The sequence below is a fragment of the Chiloscyllium plagiosum genome, chromosome 15 (genome assembly GCF_004010195.1).
Source record: "Chiloscyllium plagiosum isolate BGI_BamShark_2017 chromosome 15, ASM401019v2, whole genome shotgun sequence".
In the NCBI taxonomy this organism is placed as follows: Eukaryota; Metazoa; Chordata; class Chondrichthyes; order Orectolobiformes; family Hemiscylliidae; genus Chiloscyllium; species Chiloscyllium plagiosum.
In genome coordinates this window covers 80,739,735-80,746,233 of record NC_057724.1, presented here as the reverse complement: position 1 = coordinate 80,746,233, position 6,499 = coordinate 80,739,735, and positions in this window count along the sequence as shown.

Here is a 6,499-nt window from a genome sequence, read left to right as displayed (position 1 = left end):
CCTATCCGCTCCACCCTCCTCTCTGACCTGTCACCTTGAGTCCCGCCATCATCTACATATCACTTTCTCAGCTACCTTCCCCCCAACCACCCCTTCCCCACTTGTCTCTCAGCCCCCTTAGCCCACAACCCTCATTCCTGATGAAGGGCCTATGCCCGAAACGTGGATTCTCCTGCTCCTTAGATGCTGCCTGACATGCTGTGCTTTTCCAGCAGCACTTTCTTCGATTCTGACTCTCCAGCATCTGCAATCCTCACTTTCTCCTTGGAGCAGTTTTCATCAGGTGTGTCCAGGATGGATTCCTGACTCAATATGTAGATAGGGCTTAAGATGTGTCTATTTAATCCAAGAAGTATCAGAAATAACGGTGATGAACTCAGAGCATGGATCAGTACTTGGAACTATGATGTTGTGGCCATTATGTAGACTGGGATATCACGGAGCAGGAATGGTTGTTGGATGACCATCCTGAAGAAGGGCTTATGCCCGAAACGTCAATTCTCCTGTTCCCTGGATGTTGCCTGACCTGCTGCGCTTTTCCAGCAACACATTTTCAGCTCTGATCTCCAGCATCTGCAGACCTCACTTTCTCCTCAATATGTAGATAGCCTGACTAGAGGGGAGGCCATACTGGATTTGGTGCTTAGCAATGAATCATGTCAGATGTCAGACCCCTTGGTGGGACAGTATTTCTGTAAGAGTGATCACAACTCCCTGACCTTTACTATACTCATGGAGAGGGATAGGAGCAGATGGTATGGGAAAGTATTTAATTGGGAGAGGGAGAATTACAATGCTATTAGACAGGAACTGGGGTTCTGAAATTGGGAACAGGTTCTCAGGGAAACACATGACAGAAATGAGGTTGTTTAGGGAGCACTTGCTGTTAGTGTTGGACAGGTTTGTCTCACTGAGGCAAGGAAGGGATGGTAGATTGAAGGAACGTTGGGGGACAAGGAATGTGGAACATAGAGTCAGGAGGAAGAAGGAAGTTGAATGTTGAGGAAGCAAGGATCAGACAGGGCTCTAGAGGTTCAGGAAGGAACTGAAGAATGGACTTAGGAGAGCTAGAAGGTGGCATGAGAAAACTTTAGTAGGTAGGATGAAGGAAACCCCTAAGGTATTCTACACTTATGTGAGGAACAAGAGGATGGCCAGAGTGAGGGTCAGGCTGATCAAGGATAGTGGAGGGAACTTGTGCTTGGAGTTGGAGAAGGTAGGAGAGGTCCTTAATGAATACTTTGCTTCAGTATTCACTACTAAGAGACTTTGACGTTTCTGAGGACAGCGTGAAACAGGCTGATACGCTCGAACTGGTTGCTGTTAAGGAGGAAGATGTGCTGAAAATTTTGAAAAACAGGGATAGATAAATCCCCTGGGCCAAATGGGATGTACCTTAGGTTCCTACAGGAAGCAAAGGAAGAAATTGCTGCACCTTTGGTGATGATCTTTGCATCCTCACTGTCCACTGGAGTAGTGCCAGATGATTGGAGGATGGCAAATCTTATTCCCTTGTTCAAGGGAGTAGGGATACTCCAAGGAATTACAGATCAGTCAGTCTCACATCTGTGGTGAGAGAAGTATTGGAGGGGATATTGAGTGACAGGATTTATGATTACTTGGAAAACCATTGTTTAATTAGAGATGGCATGGCTTTGAGGGGGGCAGGTCATGCCTCTCAAAACTTATTGATATCTTTGAGGATGTGACAAAACAAGTTGATGAAGATAGAGCAGTGGATGTAGTGTTTTGCAAGGCATTTGATGAGGTAACCCATGGTAGGCTCATTAAGAAAGCAGGGAGGCATGGGATACAGGGAAATGTCTGTCTAGATACTGAATTGGTTGGCCCAAAGACAACAGAGGATGGTAGTCGTTGAAAAGTATCCAGCCTGGAGCTCGGTGACCAATGGTGTTCCGCAGAGGTCTGTTGTGGGACCGCTGCTCTTTGTGATTTTTATAAATGACTTAGATGGGGAATTGGAACAATGGGTTAGTAAGCTTGCCGATGACACAAAGGTTGGTGGAGTTGTGGATAGTGTAGAGGCTGTTGTAGGTTGCATTGGGACCTTGATAGAATGCAAAAGTGGACTGATAAGCAGTAGATAGAGTTCAACCTGGAAAAGCGTGAAGAGATTCACTTTGGAAGGTTGAATTTGAATGCCGATTACAGGGTTAAAGGCAGGATTCTTGGCAGTGTGGAGGAACAGAGGGATCTTGGGGTCCATGTTCATAGATCCCTCAAAGTTGCCACCCAAGTTGATCGGGTTATCAAGGTGGCAAATGGTGTGTTGGCTTTCATTAGCAAGGGGGTGGAATTTAAGAGCCACGAGGTTATGCTGCAGTTCTATAGAGCCCTGGTTAGGCCACACTTGAAATGTGTTCAGTTCCGGTTGTCTCATTTTAAGAACGATGCGGAAACTTCAGAGAGGGTGCAGAGGAGGTTTACCAGGAAGCTGCCTGGACTGGAGGGCATGTCTTATGAAGAAAGGTTGAGGGGTCTAAGACTTTTCTCATTGGAGCAAAGAAGGATGAGAGGTGACTTGATAAAGTTGTATAAGATGATGAGAGGCATAGATAGAATACTCAGATTGTTCCCAGGGCAGAAATGTTTATCATGAGGTGGCATAATTTTAAAGTGATTTGAGGAAGGTTTAGGGAAGTTGTCGGAGGTATGTTCTTTATGCAGAGAGTGGTGGGTGCATGGAATGCACTGCCAGCAGTGGTGGTAGAGTCAAGGAGACATTAAGGACATTTAAGTGATTGTTGGATAGGCTCATAGTACAATGAAGGGTGTGTAGGTTAGTCTGATCATAAAATAGGATAATAGGTCAGCACATCAGCAAGGGCCAAGGGGCCTGTCCTGTACAGTTTTAGGTTCTACATATTTCTTATCTATATACCTGTCTGAATGTCTTTTAAATGTTATAGTTGTACCTGCATTTACCTTTATTTGACAATTCCTTCCACATATGAATCATGCCAGTGGGGGAAAACGTTTCCCCTCAGGGTCCTTTTAAATCTTTCTTCTCTCACCATAAAATTATACCGTCTAGTTTTGAACTCCCCTACCCTAGGGAAAAGGCCTTTGTTATCCACCTTATCTATGCCCTTCATGATTTAATAAACCTTTATCAGATCATCCCTCAATGTCCTAAACTTCAGGGAAAAATAGTCCCTGCTTATCCAGCCTCTCCTTCTAATCCAAAACCTCCAGTCTGGTCGTTTTCCTAGGGTGGGTGAGTCGAATACTGGAGGGCATAGGTTTAAGGAGAAAGGGGAAAGATTTTAAAAGGATTGAGGGATAACATTTTCACACAGAAGGTGGCTGGATTCTTGATAAGCAGGGGATGAAAGGTTTTGGTGTAGGTAACAATATGAATGAGTCAAGATTAGAGTGGTGCTGGAAAAGCACAGGTCAGGCAGCATACTGGAACTGGAGCGTGTCCAGCAGAGATTCACACAGATGATCCCTGGAATGGTAGGTCTAACATACGAGGAACGGCTGAGGATCCTGGGATTGTATTCATTGGAGTTTAGAAGATTAAGGGGAGATCTAATAGAAATTTACAAGGTAATACATGGCTTGGAGAGGGTGGATGCTAGGAAATTGTTTCCGTTAGGCGAGGAGACTAGGACCCGTGGACACAGCCTTAGAATTAGAGGGGGTAAATTCAGAACAGAAATGCGGAGACATTTCTTCAGCCAGAGAGTGGTGGGCCTGTGGAATTCATTGCCAGAGAGTGCAGTGGAGGCTGGGACGCTAAATGTCTTCAAGGCAGAAATTGATAAATTCTTGATGTGACAAGGAATTAAGGGCTACGGGGAGAATGCAGGTAAGTGGAGTTGAAATGCCCATCAGCCATGATTGAATGGCAGAGTGGACTCGATGGGCCGAATGGCCTTACTTCCGCTCCTACGTCTTATGGTCTTATCCGAGGAGCAGGAAAATTGATGTTTCGGGCAAAAGCCCTTCATCAGGGATGAGGCCTCTATTCCTGATGAAGGGCTTTTGCCTGAAACGTCGATTTTCCTGCTCCTCGGATGCTGCCTGAACTGCTGTGCTTTTCCAGCACCACTCTGTTCTTGACTCTGGTATCCACCATCTGCAGTACCAACTTCTGCCTAGCCTGATGAATGAGACGACAATAAAGACCAGCCATGATCGGATTAACTGGCAGGAAATCTCAAGGGGCCAAATGACCTAATCATGTTACAAATTCATGTCACCACTTGTATGTATGTAACTTGACTAAATAAATACTTAAGAGAAACATTGAGTTTAAGGGGGTGGATATCAACAACTACCAATATTTATAATGCTTCTCAAGGTGCCTCCCATGACATAATCAAGTATGAAACAGAACCATGTCTGGAGATGTTTTTGTCCTCTGAATTAACTTGTATAAAAATCTAGGTTTCAAACTGGGTCTTCAAGGAGGAAAGCAAGGTTGCTAGCTGAGATGTTCAATGAAAGTATTCATGAGTTTGGGGCTGAAGCATCTGAAGGCATGGCCACTCATTGTGAAGCTATTAAGATTGTATATTCACATAAGATCAGAATTAGAGGAGCTCAGAGCCTGCAGCATCGATAATGCCAATTTTAAAATTAAGATATTGCTTGGCCTGACCGGGAGACAATGTGAATCAGTGAATGTAGCGGTGCGAGAGGAATGGGTCTTATGCTGCAGGGAGCAGCGTTTTGGATGTACTGTGCTTAAAATGTTGGAGACCAGCTGGGAATGTGTTGGAATAGTGAAGGAGAGAGGTAATAAAAATATGGATGACACAAAATTCATGGACAGCATGACAAGAGAAAATACAAAGAATCCAGAAGAGCGCTAAAGATTAAAGCATTCTACTGGCATATAAATAAAGCAAAAGGCAAGTTGGGTTGGGAATCAGTCAATCAAGGATAATATCACAGGCAGTGATAGCAAAATGGCAGAAATCTTACAATTACTTTGCTTCAGTATTTACAAGAAAGCCAGATCAAACTAACATAACAATGAAAGAGGAGATTGCAAATAATATTTAACAATAAAAGGATAAATAGTAATAAGACTTAAAAGGGATGAATGTTCTTCCCAGGATGGATTCCATCAGACATTTTAAAAGAATTTAAAGAATAAAAAAGCAGAGACACTGTTACACTTATTCAATAACCCAGCCAAAACAAAAGTGTAAATGTGGGGTCTTTAATCTGGCTTTTCACAAATCAGACAGGTCTAAGAAAACAATTTACGCATGGCCATTTATAAGTAAATCTGAACAAATAAGTAAAGTAACTGACCTGCTTCTTGGGCAAGGTTTTGCATTGGTACAACTAACTGTCAGCTTCATATGCTGGTCTTTTCTTCCACTTTGAGCACCTAAATGACTCTTCAGCCACCTAATCCAGTTCAGCCTGATCACCCTGACTCAAGGACAACACTTTCTGAAATTTGATGTAGGTACCATCTTGAAGTAGCCAGCTTTGATACACTTTATCTGTACAATACCAAACGATAACTAATATCACACCTGTTTTAAAATGGCTGTATGTTCACATAAGAGCTATGCTACCAAATCCAGAGGATTTAGCAAATGATCCAAAAATGAGTTTAAGTCATATTACAGTGGTTGGGGAATTTAAATTCAATTAATTAAACAGATCTGAAATACAGAGCTAATATCAGGAATGGTAACCATTAAGTGACCAAATTATTGTTTTAAAAACCAATCTGATTCAGGAAAGGAAAGGACATCAATCACACTGTTATGGTGTGGCCTATAAATACTTCCAGACACAAAGCAATATCATTCACTGTTAATTGCTCCATGAAATCACCTTGCCAGCCATTCAGATGTTTTCAATGATGCTGCTTATCATCACCTCCTCAAGGACAAATAATGATGATCCACTAAATTCTAATCACATGGTAAGGTGGAGCACAAATGAGGAACATACAAAGAGGAACAAGAGTACAGCACTTGGCCTGTTCTGCCATTCACTAAGATCATTGCAGATCTGATTTTAACCATAATTCTACATTCCTGCTTATCCTCGATAACATTTCATCCCTTTAGTCTTCAAGAATCTATCTCCCTCTGCCATAAAAATATTTAAAGATTCTACAATCTACTGCCTTTTGAGGAAGGGAACTGCAAAAACTCAGCCCTCTAAGAGAGAAAAAAAATCCTCATTTCTGTTTTAAATGGGCCTCCCCTTATTTTAAAATTATGATCCCTGGTTCTAGATTCTCCCACAAGAGGAAACATCTGTTCCACATCCACCTGGCTAACTCGCCTCGGGATAAGAACAAAGAAAACTACAGCACAGGAACAGGCCCTTTGGCCCTCCAAGCCTGCGCTGATCCAGATGCTCTTTGTAAACCTGCTGCCTATTTTCTAAGGGTCTGTATCCATCTGCTCCCTGTCCATTCATGTATCTGTCTAGATACATCTTAAATGATGCTATTGTGCCCGCCTCTACTACCTCCGCTGGCAACGTGTTCCAG